This window comes from Tiliqua scincoides, chromosome 5 (assembly GCF_035046505.1).
Source record: "Tiliqua scincoides isolate rTilSci1 chromosome 5, rTilSci1.hap2, whole genome shotgun sequence".
NCBI lineage: Eukaryota > Metazoa > Chordata > Lepidosauria > Squamata > Scincidae > Tiliqua > Tiliqua scincoides.
Window position 1 is genome coordinate 13,409,691 of NC_089825.1, and position 19,999 is coordinate 13,429,689.

The 19,999-nt window shown below is 46.5% G+C and overlaps 2 pseudogenes; both read left to right on the forward strand.

Moving 5' to 3' along the window:
* The first annotated feature begins 16,083 nt into the window (after nucleotides 1-16,083).
* On the forward strand, nucleotides 16,084-16,202 carry LOC136655074 (5S ribosomal RNA; annotated as a pseudogene).
* Nucleotides 16,203-19,395: 3,193 nt separating this feature from the next.
* On the forward strand, nucleotides 19,396-19,513 carry LOC136655102 (5S ribosomal RNA; annotated as a pseudogene).
* Nucleotides 19,514-19,999: the final 486 nt, after the last annotated feature.

Genomic DNA, 19,999 nt, shown 5'->3' on the forward strand with positions numbered 1-19,999 from the left:
ACCTTGAGCCCCACTGAGTATAACAGGACTTACTCCTGACTAGACATGCCTAGGATTAGGCTGTGAGGCTGCAATCCTAGCCACACTTACCTGGGAGTAAGCCCCATTGAGTACAATGGGCCTTACTCCCGGCGTTTCCTCCCAGAGGCACCTGAAGGGGGGGTCGGCACTCCGCGATCTACTCATTTTGCCTCGCGATCTACCGGTAGTTCGCGATCCACCTATTGAGCACCCCTGCTCTAGATAGCTCCATCACAGAAAGACCATCAGGGACTGGATGGGGGGAGGTCGGGATTCTAGCCTCTGCACAGAAAGACTTGTAAAAAGAGCAAGAGTATATTAAAAACAGGTAAACCACAAAGAGGGAAAAGATAATGGCAAAAACAGGCACATGTAATAAAAGACTGAAAACGATAAACACCTAAGAGCAGGCAGATACACAGTGAAACCCTATCTTGCAGCATACTCATTTGGCTGTGATTTTCTTGTTCACCACCAGAGAGAGCCTGGATGGGCAGTCAGTCATGGGCAGGTAACCATTACTCAGAGCTGGGGCCAGCCCATGCCCTGATTCAAACTGAACTGCCACCTTTTTCAAGTCTTACTTTCACCAGCCTGCGTTGTTCTGATTGGCTAACCTGGAGGTGGCAAATCCTAGGTAAGCCCCACCGGCAGTCCGGGCTTCTATGTTGCCAGGGGTAAGGGAAAAATGCCATCCCTCCCCCAGAAGTAATCACAGTGACATCATCACGTCACCGCAATTACTTCCCAAACCGCGCCAAGAATGGCTGTGAGTACAGCCACTCAGAGCTTTTCTGCACCACTTTGAGGGCCGCCTGCCTCCTCCACTATTTTTTTAAAGCAGAGGAAGGCAGGTGGTGGCACTGGCAATGGGGGGCACAACTGGATGTGGAGAACAATTTTGCTACCCCTTCCGTGTGGCGCCCTGAGACTCCCCCCCCGCCTCCCTGGGAACACCACTGGTCAGCCCCTTGAACCTCCCCTTGACTATAGACAGCTGTATGGACTCAACCAATGAGCTGGAGGGTGCCAAACTTAGGGCTGGCTGGGGTTTTTCATTCTGCATGCCATTTCCTCAACCGCTGTGCCCTTTATGATGATGAATTACAGGATCTGCTGTCATAAAGGCCCAAATAGGATTGGAGCATCAATGCAATCAATCAATCAATCAACAGTATTTATATACCGCTTTTCAACTAAAAATTCACAAAGCGGTTTACAGGGAAAAATCAAATAACTAAATGGGTCTCTGTCCCAAAAGGGCTCACAATCTAAAAAGATGCCAAGAAATACCAACAGACAGCCACTAGAACAGACAGTGCTGGGGTGAGGTGGGCCAGTTACTCTCGCCCTGCTAAAAAAAGGAGCACCCACTTGAAAAAGTGCCTCTTACCCAATTAGCAGGGGTAACCCAATGCAAGGTTGCAGCTGCATGGTCCATTTCTGCTTGGGTGCATAGGACACTCCTGCCAGGGATTCCCATCATCAGCCAAGAAGTTAGACTGATTTATGAAAGTTAGAATGACCATTTGGGGAGTCTCGTGTTCTCGGTTCATTTTGGTCATGCTGTACATCTGCTTGACTCATTTCCCAGTCCCCACCTCCACTTTCTCAGATCTTTTCTCACCGGATTACATGCGATGAAATTACTTTTCCAGAAAAATCATGTTCAAAACATTGATTGTCCAGAACAGGCTTGTACTGCCCAACACCTGCAGAGTTCCAGAATGCAAAAGCTTTTTTTAAATGAATGATCTATTTATAGCAAGGAAAAAAAATAACAATTCAATTTTAATTATTAATATGATTTGCGTGACTTATAAAAATTGAGGGCTTTTCTTTGCATAGGTCAAGAAAACAGTGAAGAATAGTTGATCTTGATTACATGGCCATTCTATTCTCCCCCCTAACAAATTATTCTAAGCAATCTTGCAGACCAGTTGATGTTTTAGAGACAGTGACATCAATTTATATCAATACTATGTACAGTGTAATATCGTGCTTTACAGAGTAACAAGTAAAAGAGGACTGTATCTCAGCCAATTTAGGTTATGGTCTAGACCAGTGATTTTCGACCAGTGCACCACAGCACATTGGTGTAATATGAATGGTCTGCAGGTGTAGCGCTGGAGTTTGGGGTCATTCATTAGTAGGGCCATTGGGGGATGTGAGCCCCCCATCGGCAGTGCCTTGTCAATTGTCAAAAAACAGATGGTGTGCCTTGACAATTTTAGGGCTTTGTCAGTGTGCCATGGGATGAAAAAAAGGTTGACATTTGCTAGTCTAGATGTTTAGATGTTGCTAGTGGAGATGTGTAATGAGAGAGAGAGGACGCAAGTGTAATTATCATACTGAGCTGGAAAACAGCTGAGAAAATAAAGTATAACAAGAGATTAATGTGAGAATATTAAGTTGCGTATATTGCATATACTACTATATCAATAATAAACATATTATCGTGTTGGGTCCTAACTTGTGGTAGCAGAATAAAGGTTGCACAAGAGATTTTCTCCACCTTATCCTTCCTACATCAGCATCTGCTCTCCCCCCTCCCCAAAGGCTTTCTAGAGGGTACCCACAGGAATCGGGTGGAATAGGGCATGGGAGGGAATCTCCAGAAACACAGACCTCTATAAGTGAGGCACAAGGGTTCAACTATGGTAAGGAGGTGGTGGTTCAACTATGGTAAGGAGGTGGTGGGAGATCCTTTGTCAAGGCTTCATTCCACTTGCCATATTAGGATCTGACCTAATCTTGAGATCGTTGGCAGCAGGAACAGTAGTATTTCACAAAGATTTCTTAGAAGGGAAGAAGAGGGGCAGGGTACAGGAGAAGTAAGTCTTCACTCTCTCTCCCAAGCATGACAATGTCCGCAGCTCCCCTGATCATGTGAAGAAGCACCTGACAGTTACACAGAAGCTGTGGTGGGTCTCGATTCATTTCTAAAGAGTTGGTGGTCATCCAACAAAACAACAAAGAGTTTTCTAGCTTTTTAGCCACAAATTCATTTCCGTATCGGTTTGTGGACTGTAGTCCACTTCAGATGCAGGTGACGGCGGCTTCTGGAATTTTGGGAGCCGGTGGGCAAGTCAACCCACTAGGAGCATGTTGGAGCATGCTAAGCATGTTGGAGCCTCTTTTGACATCAAACTGCTATGCTGATTCTAACTCTATGAAAAATTTTTTAAAAAAGATTCTGAAACAATGAATGAGCCCAGTGTTGTAGAACATAGAGGGTGAAGCATGATGGGAATTGTAGTTTATAGAAATACTGCAGAGTCTCAACACCAAAAGCATCAGGCAGATGAAAAATGGTGGGGAGGGGTGCATTTTAATGAAAATATCCCCTCCATTCCACACACACTTCACGATGCAAGCCAGTGAATTCAGTGCATTCCTAATAGCAGCATTGACCTCTCTAGTTCATGCACAGCTCTTCAGCCCGAGAGTACTAACATCGTCGGGTAGTGCTCTTGATAGAACACTGCAAAGCGAGGATCAGCCATGCGCCTGACATTCAGAGGAGAATGGCTATAATTTCACAGTAAATAATTAGCAGGAATGGTCAACAGGAGCCAGGCTATGGGTAATTTGGCAGTTAATTAAGGGCTTCTCTGCAGGAAAAGAAAAAAAAAAGGTCTCTGGCACAGCACACTGGAACCTATTAATTTGTCATCAACTTTCAAACATCATTCAGCCCACGGTCAGTTAGAGAAGATTTCATTTTAACTCTGGTACATCATCATTAGCCGTTTGATGGGATCATTATTTTCCAATCTCTGAATCTACTGATCCTCCATAACAACTTAAATTGGTGCTCAGAGTTCCACTGCATGCACCAGGAGAGGGGGCTTCGTCTTCACATTCTCTTTTGGGCATAAAATCATTTTTATCTTGTTAACCTTTGCTTCTTTTGGAATTATATTAACTTCCTTTATTGGAAGTTCCAGAACATAGTAGCGCCCACACATCCCATGTATCGGAGCATCATTTAACTTTTGCAGTTCTTATTAGCTCTTTATTTTGTATCTCGGGTTTTATTGGATTTTGTGGCTGCGGTGACCCATCTTGAATGCCTACTGGGGAAGGTGGGATAGAAACCTATTAAATGAATGAATAAATATTTATGCGCTTGTCACACAAGACAATTCACCAAAATGGTGTACTTCAGTGGCTGGACGGATTTTTCTACTTGCATCTTATATGAAATATCCAATGTGTCTGCAAAGTCTGTCCCATCTGTCTGTCCATCTTATCCCCCTGAACCATTTTGTTGGCATTGGCAGGCGAAGCGCAATGGAAAGCTGAGGAGATGACTGTTGGGATTTGGATGCAATGCCTCCTGCAGGAGGACTGTGGAGGGCAGTGTGCTGTCCAGTCACCTGAGATCATCTACTTGTCCATTCTGTGGTACTTTCAGGAGGTGTGGTCCTTAACAACACTTCCTTCCTCCCCTCCTTTTCACATTCTCTTTTCCTACCAGAGCATCACAAGACCAGGCTGAGGCTGTGGTCTGCCAGGATTCCATGATAAACTGAGACTTTCACCACAGCCTTGGAGGAAAGATTTCAGAGTTTGAAAGAAAGATGTTCCCACATCATGGCCAGATTGGTCATCACTTCACTGACAATGAAAGTTAGCTTGGTTCAATGATGGACTGGACTGGACTGGTCAGAGGTGCAGGGCCACAGATACAGTTTGAGTGAGGCAGGGATGCTTTTAACAGGCTTGTAGTCTGCATGTTGTCATCCATCGGACCCCAAGTAAACCTGGAGCTCTTTTGGAAAAGTGTGCAGGCAGAATATTACCTGATCTGCTGGCCACTAATGTATTGGAATAACTAACAAATTGGGGGCAGTACATTTTATACATGCTTAGAAGATACAGATGGCCTACAAATGTGATGAATACTAGTAAGATTTGGGCGGGTGTTTATTTGCATACAGAAACTCACTGTTGAAAGAGCTCCTTTAGGTATGCATAAGTGTGCCCTTCAGGATATTCCCCCCCCCCCCCGCTCCCCAAGAAATCAACTTTATTTCTGTAACATAAGCATAATGAGACAGCCTCTTCAAGATTCTCCCCAAGATTGGATGTCCACCCAGGCTCCTCAGCATCATCAGATCTTTCCACAAGGACATGAAGGGCACTGTTGTCTTCGATGGCTCCACATCAGACCCTTTTGACATCCGAAGCGGAATGAAGCAGGGCTGTGTTCTTGCACCAACCTTGTTTGGGATTTTCTTCGCTGTCCTGCTGAAGCAGGCCTTTGGAACTGCAACAGAAGGCATCTATCTCCGGACCAGATCAGACGGAAAGCTCTTCAACCTCTCCAGACTGAGAGCAAAATCCAAAGTCCAGCTGAAATGTCTGCGTGACTTCCTCTTTGCCGACGATGCAGCTGTCACTACCCACTCTGCCAAAGATCTCCAGCAGCTCATGGATTGTTTTAGCAAGGCCTGCCAAGATTTTGGACTGACAATCAGCCTGAAGAAAACACAGGTCATGGTTCAGGATGTGGACTCACCTCCCTGCATTACAATCTCTGAGCATGAACTGGAGGTTGTCCATGACTTTGTGTACCTTGGCTCAACGATCTCCGACACTCATTCTCTCGATACCGAGCTAAACAAGCGCATCGGTAAAGCAGCTACCACGTTTTCCAGACTCACAAAGAGAGTCTGGTCCAACAAGAAGCTGACGGAACATACCAAGATCCAGGTCTACAGAGCTTGCGTCCTGAGTACACTTCTGTACTGCAGTGAGTCATGGACTCTTCGCTCACAACAGGAGAGGAAACTGAGCGCTTTCCACATGCGCTGCCTCCGACGCATCCTCGGCATCACCTGGCAGGACAAAGTTCCAAACAACACAGTCCTGGAACGTGCTGGAATCCCTAGCATGTATTCACTGCTGAAACAGAGATGCCTGCGTTGGCTTGGTCATGTCGTGAGAATGGATGATGGCCGGATCCCAAAGGATCTCCTCTATGGAGAACTCGTGCAAGGAAAGCGCCCTACAGGTAGACCACAGCTGCGATACAAGGACATCTGCAAGAGGGATCTGAAGGCCTTAGGGATGGACCTCAACAAGTGGGAAACCCTGGCCTCTGAGCGGCCCGCTTGGAGGCAGGCTGTGCAGCATGGCGTTTCCCAGTTTGAAGAGACACTTAGTCTGAGGCTAAGAGGCAAAGAAGGAAGGCCCATAGCCAGGGAGACAGACCAGGGACAGACTGCACTTGCTCCCGGTGTGGAAGGGATTGTCATTCCCGGATTGGCCTTTTCAGCCACACTAGACGCTGTGCCAGAACCACCTTTCAGAGCGCGATACCATAGTCTTTTGAGACTGAAGGTTGCCAATACAAAGCATAATGATTATGTACATGAACTGCTGCCCTGTGCTTGGGCAATAGTTTGCTGGAAACACATCCAGAACGGCTTTGAAATAAATTTTGGATTCCAGGATTGTTGTTTGAAGCTTCACAAGGGTGACCAGAATGGCCAGCTTGAGATGCTGATATCATATCAATACTGCTTACATTGTGGGGTAGGACAGAAGACTTTGGGAAGCCAACTTGAGCTCTTTTCAGCTGCCAGGGTCTAGGCAGCTTGACTGGGTTGCCCATCTGCTGTTTTTGGCTCTGGGGTAAAACCAGCCTGTGTTGAATTATACTCCGGCTTCAACGTCATGTCTCGTTCAACTGTGAGTTCTCCCCTCCCCCCTTCCTGCAGGACTTCCTCGGAAATTGAACCTCAGAAACACAATATGCAATCCAGTAAAGCACAACCATTAATAACTGTCTGTCTACTTGGCTGAAAAAATAATATATATATATCACTGGTGTAAACGTTTTGGTCTTGCATCAAGAATGTTAATGTGCGTGTCCTTTTATGGAGTTCAAGTGGTTAAGGCTTCTGTCATTTCTCTTAAGCTGTCTAGCTAGGTACCGCTTCAGGCATAAAATATGATGCTGTCCAAGGTATTATCTAATCCTTTGTCCTTCTTCTATTGCAATGATCAAAGACACCCTGATACCTATGATGAGAGTAACTTGATCTCTGCTTTACTTTATGTAAGTCCAGAGAGTGCATTTGAAAAGTGGCTGGTTTCACAATCCAAAAAAAGGTTGAAGTCAATAACTTTCAAACTATATTGATCTGAGAATACATCTGGTGAATGGAATTATCATCTGGTCTATTTTTTTAAAAACTTTAAGATTGTCTCTGAAGTCAAAAATGGAAGAAATACAGTTTCTTTCCAGAATCTCCTCGGAAAAAAAAAAAAATCTCTGAGGATTTGCTTTGAAGATTTAAACACTGACTGTGTTCACATCCCCCCTAAAGACAGAACGTAGCAGTAGGTGTCCTGCACCATTCAATGTGTTGGGCTGAAATTCTCGTGAATTCTACCTCCCCATCTTTCTGACTTGCATGACAATTCATTTCATTTCAAGAAAGCTACATGCAAGAACTCGCAGTATTCCGGGCTTGTTGGGAAGGGTCCCTTGACCTTGAAAATCAGACTGTTCTTTGGCAGCAATTCTAAGGCTTCAGAAGTTTGAGATCTCTAGTAATATCTTTTTCCCCACCTAAAATAATGTTCCCCTTACTGTGGGATAGAAGTCACTCATTCTCAGTTTTATCCACCAGCCAGCTTCTCCCACTGCAGTTTTGTCCCATTAATGCCTTACGTTTAAGGGCACCATCATAAGCCAGTTAAGGTGGGGCTTAAATGCAAGAGACACCTTGAAATTCTGAGAAACGTGTTAGTTTCAGCCTGTCTCGCGTCGCTGGGACTTTGGAGCTCCAATTCTGTAAGGTATGGCAATTCCTAGGTGTGTCAGAACGAAACATCCATTTTCTTCTTACATTGCTGCAACAGCAGTTGCTGTGGTATGACTCCTGCTTCTTAGCAATTCCAGGAGGTCATGCTGAATCCCTATCCCCTGTGTGATAATCCCTTCTTGTGTGACTAGCAGTCTCTGAAATGACTCCGTGACGTGAAACTGTCCGACCATTCCTGTGGCAGTGGAACTGCGGACCTGGCCGTGGTGATCTATGCCATGGTAACATCAAGACTATTGTAACATGCTCTATGTGGGGCTGCCTTTGAAGATGGCTTGGTGTCGTACACTTGGTCTCACTCCCCCAGGGTTTTGGGTGCTCAGAGTTGTTGGTTCTGAACCCTAGAGCCCTCAAAGATCCCTGTTCGGTAGTACTGCCACCACCCTGTAAGAGCCAGTGCCTCAGTCCAGGGAAACCAAGACCCTTTAGGCTTAACTATATCCCTTGTAGGCACTGAGCACTTTCTTTACTTAAAGTCTTAGTCCTCAAGTTTCTAGTCCACAATGAGGATTTTTGGTAGCTTGCTGAATGGCTAGGCAGGATTCTGAACCTTTGTCCCCAACAGACAATGAACCAACATGGTAAAAAGATTTTCTACTTTATTAAATACATAGGGTTACAAAAAGGTTACAAAAGGCAGCAAATGCTAGAGGCATAAAAACTTCTAGGAAACATATCAGCATAAAACAACAAAGCTAACTGGCTAACTCTATTATTCTCTAACCCTCACCTGGGTCAGCTTCTTTTGTAGATCCTCAGGCCAGTTACCTATGGCCACATGGTCCTGGAGGGGCAGGATGTGCACCCACCACTTCTCTCACCAAGAGACAAGGAACAAAAGACCCTGTCCTCCGGAAGTGGGGCTGGAAGCTCGCCCTCTCAGCTCTTCCCTCCCCCATGGAGATCTGCAGCTGCATTCCATCCTTGATGGGTGTCTTTCTGGCTGCCTAGGTGCTACATAATCACCTTCCATTGAGTTGTAAATCCTAGCAGCTAGGAAATGCAAGCCACTTTTGTGTTACTGTTTTAGCTTGGTTCAGTCCTTGCAATGCTACTAGGCCTGAACTGTACATATCCATGACACTCAGAAACTGCAATTAGTGCAGAATGTGTGGAATTCTGATCAACTGCCAATTTGTTTCTGGGCCCAATTCATGGTGCTGGTTTTGACCTTTAAGGCTTGGAGCCTATAAGGCTTGGGGCCGGGGTATTTGAGAGACTGTCTTCTCCCATACAATCTGGCTTGTCTCATCCGGTCATTAGAGAGGCCTCTTTCACAGGTGTTGTTGCCTATGGAGATAAGAAACAGGGTCTTCCCAGTAGTGGCACCAAACTTAGAGAACTCCCTCCCTCTCAGTTTACAAACTGCTTCCTTGTTTTCCAGAGGCTTTTCAGTGGGGACTAAAAATGTTTCTTTTTAGACTAGCCTTCCGAATCGTAATTTTTATTTTTATTTTAATCAGGGTCAGCTGGTTCCACACTGCTTTAGATTTTTACAGACTTGCATCCCTTAGGGCACAATCCTAACTCGCCCTTGGGCTGGCACAAGTCCCTTGTGCTGACCTGGGAGGGTTGTAAATGTGCCATAAAACATGTTTGCGCCTCCTCTAGAGTTGGCTGGGCATGTGCAGGGATGTGCGCCGGGCCGTGGAGGCTGAATGCAGCCTCCACGCCTACATGGTTAGGGAGGCTTGGGTCAGCTGAGCTCAGCTGACGTAAGAGTCTGGGTGAACGAAGAGGAGGCAGGGAAGAGGCAGGAGGGGGGCATCCCAGGGCAGGGAGAGGGTGGGGGGAGGGCTATCCCATGGATGGGCAGGTGGGGAGCAGGAGGCAGGGCTGGGACACAGCAGATAAGCTGGATCTTAGCCCCCATTCCCATGCAGTGCAGAGTGTGAGTAAAACCCAGGAAGGTGCTGGTGGTTTCTCCCTGGCCTGTTATTTTGCTGAAGCTCGTGTCAGACATGTCCAATACCCATCCAAAGTTATAGGCATGCAGAATACTGAGGTCAGAAAGGAGAAACCGCCCAAATTGACTCATCTAAGCCAGCACAATATCGCACACATCTAGGGTTTTTCTGTTAGGGGAAGGTTCCTGTGCACCACATTAGTCATAAAAATTCCAGTATAAATGAGTTGGAGTAATTCTTAAGAGCGCCTGAAATTCAATGTAGTGCAAGCCAAGAAATTCTCTCTCTCACTCGCTTCCTCTCTTACTTGCTCTGCCAATTTACCCATTGTCATTGGAAATTGCCTTCAAAAGCAATGTGCTTCAACAATATCAGACCAATAATCATGCTGAATGGGGCTGTCTGTGAAGTCACCATATATCTATATATTAGCAGTTTACTGTGGGTCAGTGTTAAATGGAGACATCTCAACTGTTTTTTGCTCTATTGTTCTGCAGTTACCGTAATGCTGTATAGGAATCCGTAAAGACGCAGCGAGCAGTATGATTGTGCTAGAAATTGTCTCAGTTCCCAAAGAGGCCAATTTCCCTGCTTCCTACACTTCGAAAATGTGTGTGGACGGAAATTCCCCACCACAAAGCTCACCACTCTCCCTCTTGCTCATTCGCTTGGGTTCAGAAGTTGAGATGCTTTCGAGAGACTCAAGAAGGTCAAAATAACAAAATTAAAAAAAACAAAAAACAGAAGTGCAATAAAAGCACAGCATATCATATGCCGATATCACAGCTCTGTGCAGATGGTTAAATCTGGGTACGGATGAAGGTGGGCTTAGGATATTGCCTGCTTGTCCTATCCCCAATCTCCCTCCAATCTCCCCAATTCCCAATCTCGTCTGCAGTTCATATGCATGCTCTGTATGTGTGTGTTGCACCATTTTTCAGCCCAATCCTAACTTGTGCAGGAAACAGGCAGGCCAGTGGACCTCTGCTTTATCCAGCACAAGTTTTGGACTGACTACAGGCCAGCCCAAGGCAAGGGGAAACATTTCTGCTTACCCCTTCTCATGCTACAGCAACCCCAGTGGGTTTTCTTGGAACTGCGCCACTTGTCGAGGTGACGTAAATCCGAGCAGCCCCGGACTGCCCTGGGCCGAAACTCACCCTCTCTCTGGGGCCCATCTGTGAGCCGGCGTATCTTCCAGAAGAGTGGCACAAAATTGCTTTACGGCACTTTTGCGATACTCCCGGGCCGGTGCAAGGGACTTGCGTCAGCCCAAGTGAGAATCAGCATTGCGCCCTCAGTGGTATTATAGATCACCATTTACAGCATGGATGTCAAACTTGTTTCATACATTGGACTGAATAGCATTCACGGTGCCTGCTGAGGGACAGAAGTGATGTCAGTAAGCAGGAAGTGACATCATTAAGCAGATGATGGCCAGAAATCAGGACTTTGTTCTCACATGTAGATGCATTTGCTGCAAATGACGGAAGTGAGAATAGGCAAATCTTGATCGCATTTTCCAGATATGAGAGAGTCCAGTTTTCACACGGGCCACCCTTTGAGCAGTGCTGCTTCTGCAGAGGGGTCACTTTGCAACTCAGCAGCGGAGAGGTGATCTGTGAAGTGACGCTTCAGCAGAAGTGGCACTGCTGACGAGTGGCCCACGTGCAAACAGGGCTCGACCAGCATCTCGGCAGCATCCCCCTCACTCACCCCTCCTGATCTGCCCCTTCCTCAATAGTATCCCTTGCCTTTTGAGGCCTCCTTCCATCTCTGACTTCCAGAGCCTCAGCAGAAGCGGCGTTGATGACAGCATGGCTCTGGGGGAGTCCAGTTCTAACGGGGGCTGGATAAAGAGCTTCTGTTGGTCGTGTTATGTTTGACCCCTTGTTCTGCATGTGTTGGGATGTATGAACACAGAGCCTTATGCAGATGGAACCTCAAATACATAACACTAGGGAGAGATGTCAGTAGGTGCAATCCTAGCTCCTCTCCCGACCAATGCACAAATCACAATATCTGTAAAGGATTCATGCATAACTACTGTTAGTGGGTGAACCTTTAAGAAGGTGTTAACATGCACACTCGGAGGAAAACTAATTAGTGTGAGGAAACCCTGAGTAGTGGTCAGTGGCAAAGCCGAGTGGTTTGGCAGGAAAGAGGCAGTCAAGGGTGGAAGGTGCAACCCCCCCAAAATCTTTACTGTAAGCCTAATTTCCAGTAATCCATGTTGGCATCCTTCAGTCTCGGAAGACTATGGTATCGCGCTCTGAATGGTGGTTCTGGAACAGAGTGTCCTCGCCAGTGCATGAAACCTGGGTAAAGTAGATATGGAGGATAGACTGTTTCCCATGCAGCAAATCCCCCCTCTCCACATCGCTGAAACTGTCCAACGGAAAGGCAGAGGCCAATACGGTTGGTTCCAGTGGCGTCACAGAATGTGACTGTGTTCAGCCATGAGCTGCCTCAGGGACTCCGGCTCCGGATTTTGCCTCCAGGTTGTCTCCTGAAGCCTTTTCCATAACGGGATCTAGCCACAAGACAGTGGAGTTTTGGGATCAGAGTTTTCCTTTTCTCAGATGAGCTGCCTTCCCAGGCTAACAAGTCCCATCTACCTGGTGGCTGTTTAGTCGCCTCTTACGACAAGTACAGCCAAACCGAGGGCCTATTCTTATCCCCAGCCCCCAGGGGAATTTCCAGTGATAGGAAAAAGGAAATCAAATATTGCCTCTTGACTGTTCATTCGCAACAAAATCGCTCACATAGAATAGAGGACTGTCACAAGCACTAACTGTGCCCTCGGTTTGACTGTGGATGTGTCACTAGGGCTTGTGCCAGCCCTATGATGGACCTTCTCCAATGCAGTGGGCAGGGCATCACCCCTTCCCCCACTTGTTTTTTGGCTATAACGTTTGCTGGAATAGAGATATTTCAATGTGGTTTGTTTCACTGCATTGTGCATGAAATTACGCATCACGTGATATATAACATGTTGGTATTATTCGCAAATATCAAGATTTTAAACATTTTGGTGAGTAGCAGTGTCACTGCGCCCCCCGTGTGCGCGCCACCTGGTGCGGCCTGCAGCCCCTGCGCCCCCTACTGTCGCCACTGTGCATAAGACAGACAATGAAAGATAGCAGGGAGTTCTGGATCAGTGGCAAGGCTTTGCCAAAGACCACATTTTTCAGATCCATATCTGCTACACGTGGGAGTGGGAAGCCGTGGCACAAAGGTGCCAAGACTGGGACTGATCAATGCAGGATGCACAGGAAGAAGGAAGGGTGGAAAATGTGCTCTGAACACCTGACATTGCCTGAATTCACCAGAGGGAAGGAAACAGGGCAATTTGAACACCTGATGGGAGCCATATTCAGGGTGTGCGTTTCATGATGCTAGTAACATTCATGCATTTTTGGACCCATAAGCAAAAAAGCACTCAATAAGCTTGAAGCCGTAGGAAGAGAGGAGAAACAACTTTCCCACATTTGTGTCTGCTGTTAATTAGTTCCCAGCCCACAAAGCACTGGCCGGGATCCCTCTATGAGCTTTCTGGGTTGCGTTGACCTCTGTACTGGGTATTCTGATTTGCTGCCAGCAAGTCAGAAAGAAATGACCATGAAAAATGCCTCGGGAATTAACACCAGTCAATTCTCTTCCACCCCCTCTCCTGCCCCATCCCTTGCAACAGCCAGCCCGCACACCGATTGGCTACTGTCAGTCATCGAGACGGCTGACAAAACAAGGACCATGTGGCCAGTTACTCCATTCCTCTTTAGACGCTGAGGACGCATTTCATGAAGCTCACCATCTTCTCCCATGGGTTGGTTCACCCATGAAAAAGATGACCTTTCTGATCCCATGCCCTCATTTGGCTTAAGCAACATGAACCAGCACTTCACCAGAGAGAAGCCAGTTTACTTGCAGGGGTGGAACTGGCAAATGCTTAGTGTTAACTAAGACTAGCCTTAACTCTTCACTGACAGTAAACAAGCCCTGATTCAAACTGAACAAAAACAGAGGTCTTTGATATCGGACGACACAGCCAATATCATGCCTCTCCATACCAAGCAAGAAGGCATTTGTGGATTGTTTACAGGAGTCATCTCTTCCAGTTTTCCCTGGATATAGTGGCAATTTATTGTGAAATGTGTAATTATCTGCTGGAGCCGGGCCCGTTTGTAATGCCTCGCTGTAAACAAAAGAATGAACAAAGGGTGAATGTAGGAAGAGTCCTCCCTTTTTTTCTTTTTTTCTTTTTTTGCAGTAGCCTGTGGACACAGTTGGTTTCAGATTCCAATTATCTCCAGGCATCTAACACAGGGGGACTTCTGTGCATTCAAATTCCCGTCAAGACAAGCGCTGACTTGACGGGGTTGTTGATTCTCCAGTAAATATAACAGAGAGTTCTGTTCGGTAGGGAATCAGACGGCTGCCAAAAAGATATTTGGAAAGTAAAGTCTCCATTTGAAGCATGATGGGTAACGCTTTGAAAACCGCATGAGAGACTGTAACACTGAATTTTAATTTCAGGCTGCTGGTATCAGGACGATTTAACGTGCACCACTGGACTACCTACACTCGGAAACAAAACCTTCGACTGGTTGGGTGATTCAGACTGTAGAAGCCAGTGCATTCCTTGGCTGTATCAACAGAGGCTTCACAAATCAGCTTTTAATTAAAACCCAAGAAACAGTGAAAGCTCAATGCATCTGTGCTACTGCCATCTTAAGGATGTCTGATCACACTGTTTAACGGCACCCAGCAGTGTCAAATGGCTGGAGGAGACCCCAAGCCTTCCCAGATCTTCCCAAGTACTTAAAGATGCTTGTTAATTATACTTGGACCGGTGATGTTTGCTGCCCATTTGTCATTGAGGAAAAAGCCTGTCCTTTTGCCTTGCAGTGACTGAGACTGGCATTCCAGATGGAAACATTTGCCCTCATTATCTTCCTGTGTGGTCGGGATTGCAAATCTTCCACCTGAATTGGTCGGCTCGGGAGAGCCATCTGGGAACACAACTGCCAGGTACACTTTCTTTCTGCCTCCTGATGGTAGGCAAGACGACCAACATCATATCCCCTGATTGGTCTGGAGTGACGCCAGTCTTAATTGGCTGCTTCTCATATCAATTAAATGGCAGTATTTCCGCTAACGAAGAACTGGAGGCTTACACATAGTGTATCAATGCCAAAAAGAAGAAAATGCTAATGTACGCAGTGTTAGCCTTTAGACCTCAGCGTGGTAGCCTTAACCCTGAGGTTAGCTATGAAAGGTAACAGAAGGTGCTTTCTAGCCAATTTCATAAGCATTAGTTAATTGGATACCACCAGTGGTTAAATTCAGTTTTTGTTTATAGGTATACAATGTCACTGGGAATCATGCAAAACTTGTGGAAGCATAGCCACTGTTTTAAGCCGTTTCTGCCCAATGTTGCATATATGCAACAGGGATCAAATGTGTACACCTGTGGGCTGGGCAGAAGTGGGTTAAAGCATTTACACCCTGCCTTTCCCATCCTGACAGGGAAGGTCAAAGCTGCTTATGTGCAAATCACTTCTAAGGAGATTGAGTCCCAACCCGCCAAAGGTCTCCGCCAAACACACACTGTCTACAGCAGCTATTTTCAACCAGTGTGCCGCAGCACATTGGTTTGCAGTGAATGGTCTGCAAGTGTGCTGCAGGAGTTTGGGGGAGGGCCATTTATTAGTAGGGTCATTGGGCGATGTGAGCCACCCTCCCCAGCAGTGCGGTGTGCCTTGTCAATAGTCAAAACACTGATGGTGTGCCTTAACTATTTTAGCGGCTTATAAGTGTGCCATGGGTTGAAGATTGAAAATTGCTGGTCTGCAGGCTGTGCTTACTCAGTAGGACTCACACCCCTCGTGAACCATAGATGGAGTTCACTCCACTGTAATTGCGCAGATTTTTGTTGCACCAGGCTGCGCACGGCATTTTCACATTTCCATTTCTTTCATGGATGTTAGGAGGATCACCTGCTAATGCTTGCAAAGTAAGCATAGATGTAGCTTTTAAAGTGGTGACTGTGGGTCAGTTCAGATGATACTTTTAACAGGCTGAGCTGTCCCATGCAATTTAGGATCTACACATTTCATGATGTGGGCATATCCCAGTCCCTCCATTCACCAATGGGCCAGTTTGCTTAATTGTTGGGGTGTGTGTGTGTGTGTGTGTGTGTGTGTGTGTGTGTGTGTGAGAGAGAGAGAGAGAGAGAGAGAGAGAGAGAGAGAGAGAGAGAGAGCGCCTCATCCAAGCTCTTCCTCAACTGCTCTGTTAATACATTTTCATCATTGGGTCATGTTATCCTGCAGATGCCCGATCTCATCTGAACTTAGAAGCTAAGCAGGGTCAGGCCTGGTTAGTATTTGGATGGGAGACCACCTGGGAATACTGGGTGCTGTAGGCTTATACCATAGTCTTTCGAGACTGAAGGTTGCCAACCATTACCATTGGGTCAGTTGGATGATTAAAGTATCATCCTGACCCCCTATATTTAGCAGGAAAAGAGCACCTACCCCTGTTCATCCCAGCATAGCATCCCATCCAGCTCTCATTTTCAGCTCTCTCTCTCTTGAGTTCTTTTTTAGATTATGAGCCCTTTGCGTCAGGACAGGGAGCCATCTTGTCATTCCTTTGTCATGTAAGCTACTTTGGGAGCTCTTCTTTTTGTTGGACCATAAATATTCTAAGTAACAGTAGGGGCAGATCAATCCTATTGGACTGCCCCACTGGCAGAACTAGTATTCTAGCTGCCGTAAGGCAGCCAGAAAGCGTACTCCAGCAGCATGCGCTGCCCAAGCGCTAGTGGAAAGGTTGGAGCCTTCCCACATGCGTTGTCACTGTGCTAGCTGCCCACCAGAACACATAAGCCAGTATGTGAGGGAGAGGGGGAGAGGGAGGAATAGGGGTTGAGAAGGGTCAAAAATGGGTGGGCGGGGGGAGTAACAGGGCAGGGAGGCTGTGGGAAGGGGTGGATCCCATGGCAGTGACGCACACGAGCTCCTATCCTTCTTATCTGCAGTCCTCCAGCCCCCTTTCTCTCCTTGGATTTATGCCAGCAAAATCACTGGCTCAGGTTCTAGGAGAACCATTGTGGGACAGGAGGCTTACAGAGGGGAAAGAGGATTTAAATCCCCTTTCCCTTTCGATACTCCCAGCCCCCACCCCCCACCCCCACTGGATACTGCAGTGCATTTTTTGTGGGCTGCCCTTGAAGACAACTCACAGCTCCAACAGGGTGTACTGCACCCCACGGGAGCGTTTCAGGCCCCAGAGGTCTACTCGATGTAAGGGAACATTAGTGCATTCTATCTTCAAAGTATGTAGTGTAGTACTAAGCATATTCCTCTGATATTTCTTTGAATTGGAGCAGTTGCACAGCTGTGGATTCCATGTCCAATCTGAGCACATTTATCTGTGTAGGATACAAATCTTTGTTAATTTGATCAGGACTTTGGTAGCATATGCATGTATAGTTGGATTCGGGCCATTTGTCTGTCCTTTGTCTAAATCTCTTCCAGGCGTCTGTGCTTAGAATCTTTCTTGACTATTAAACTTAAATATTTGATTTATTTGTATGTAATATTATTCTCTTTGAAATTCATGTCCCTGCTTAATAATGCATTATGTGCTTAGACCCTATTTGTGCAGCGAGATGTGTGAAAGTGACACCTCTAGAAACATCTGTGAGTGCAAATGTATTTCACCGCCACCCTTAAAATAAACATAAGCCCGAGTGCGTCTTGAAGAAACCTTTAATTATGCGTCACTTTCGAGCTCATTATTTGCTTAAGTATTTGCGATCGCTGCAAAACTGACACTGAGAGAGCAAGCCCTTTGTGGTTCTCTTGTCCTGCAGGCATGGCAATCCCCCAATGCGCAGGAGATTTACGAACTGCAGTCGATGGTTTGCAGGCAGCTTTTGTGACCCCACCAATTTTTTAGCCTGCCATGGTGGCTCTTTAATAATTAAGAAGTAAGTGATACATTCTTGGGCCCATCTTGGGTGAGAAGAACTGGGGTCTCCATGATAAGGGAGAACTCTCCTTTGACGCTCTCTCACCGTTATCACGACTGAGCATGGGCTACAGTGACGGGGAAGGCATTGCACTAGAATGTATGAAACAGCCAATATATCATCATGCTCAGCTTTAAAAACCACCCCTCTGGCTTCTTGGGGGCACTGGTACAATGGAGGATTTGTTCATAGGTTCTGTTCATGCATTCACTCTATGGCTTACCCATATGTGTGGTGAGGAAGCACAGGAGCTCCCATGCATCTGTCCACCATAATATTCTGTGTATGGTGGTTATATGTGACCCTTCCTCACCTGTTGTGGAGGAAGGACCATGCATATAATTCAGCATAGGGGATGTTATTTTTTGCATGTTACATTATAGGCATGGCAGGAATGTAATATCATTTGTGCTTCTCCAAAATGCATACCAGTCAAATACAGGAGATCCTCTGAGGCCCTCCAATGCAGGCTTGCAATCCACATTGAGTCAAATCCATGGATCACAAACCCATGGATGACGAGGCCCGACCTGTGCTTTACAGAGTTAAGTATGTAAATCAGGTGTGTCAAAACAGTTTGGGTGGCATACCCCCCCCCCCCAAAAAAAAAATAAAAAACCTGGATTATACAGTATTCTCTGAAATACCCAGAAAGCAGGAATTAAGAGGAAACCCCAATCTAAGTCAAAAAAAGGACAAAGCAACTAGGACGGATCCTGGGAGCAGTCTTGCACCCCCTCTTGGCAGAGTGCCTGGGTTGGGTGCCCCTTGGGCTCTGCCCCAATTACGGCTATGGACACAAGATAGGTTGGAAGAACACCTCACAGGCAAGGATCCATAGCCCAGACCTGAGATTTTAACAGCATGTTTACAATGTGAGTGAGTGAGTGAGTGAGTGGGTGAGTGGGTGGGTGGGTGGGTAGGGGGGGGTCTATTTGAAACCGTTCCACAGTATTTTATAGTGATATTTATTTTCAGATAGAGGTTACCCTCTCCATGTCTTGGTGGGGAGAGTAGACTATAAATCTGAAAAATAAAGAACTAAATCTGTGCAGTCCCCTGTGAATCTCTTGTCTATTGTGATGCCACCTTGGGACTATTTAGTGGCACCTGTAATAGAGATCCATGTCTCTATCTGATTGCCTTTGACAGTCCTTATTTTTTCAAATTACTTCTGTGGTCCTCGAGCTCATATCCAAGATGTTTGCTCTCGAATGTTCTGACAGCCTGTCATGTCAAAACACCTGTCAGCACCATCGCTAATCAGACCTAAAAGCAGTCAACAATGCAAGTCAACAACAGCTTCTTCTGTCTCCCCTCCTCCCAACGTTTCTGTAGCAAGAATTAAGGCTCTGTGAAGATATGATCCCTGCATTTATTGAATAGGGAACACTGGCAAACATATGAGTACTGAAAGATTGTTTAGCTGAAGGGCACTTCTAGCTTTCAGTCCGGGCCTGCATCACCAATCATACATTGTGCCCAGCCAAGTATTCCACCATCTCACTTGTTTGGCTGTCCAAAGCAGGCAGAAAACAAGAGCTTTATCAAACCTCTGATGGGACACCAGATATGGCTGGTGGGCTCAGCCGTGTGACCCTGCACATGCTTGATCTCATCTGATCTCGGAAGCTAAGCAAGGTCAGGCCTGGTTAGTACTTGGATGGGAGACCTCCTGGGAATACCGGGTGCTGTAGGCTTATACCATAGTCTTTCGAGACTGAAGGTTGCCAACCACTCATGGTGCCTGGGGCAGGGCAATGTGGTAATGCGGCAACATGACCCACCTGCACCATCAAGTCACCACCACACCACCATCTTCCCCACACCACCATCCTTCAGAGTCAAATGGACCTTCAGTAGGGCAGGTGGCCCCAACAGGTGGCCCCAACACCAAGGAACGAGTGTGCCCCCAGAGTGCCCCAAACAGGGCAGGGTGAGTGCCACTGCTGCTGCTAACCTCCCTATAAGTCTGTGCCAAGCTCCCCCCAACTGGCACCCAGGGCAGATGCCTGGCATGCCATACTCTAGATATGCCCCCTGGGTTGCTGCTTTCTGCACAGTGGATTGCAAGTTGTGCCAACCTGGACCAAACCGTTGGTTTCCATTAATGTGGCCTCTTCAACTGCTTTCCTGTAGTGGGAAGTTCTGGTTATCCTGAGAAAATGCATTTGGAAATTTGAGGA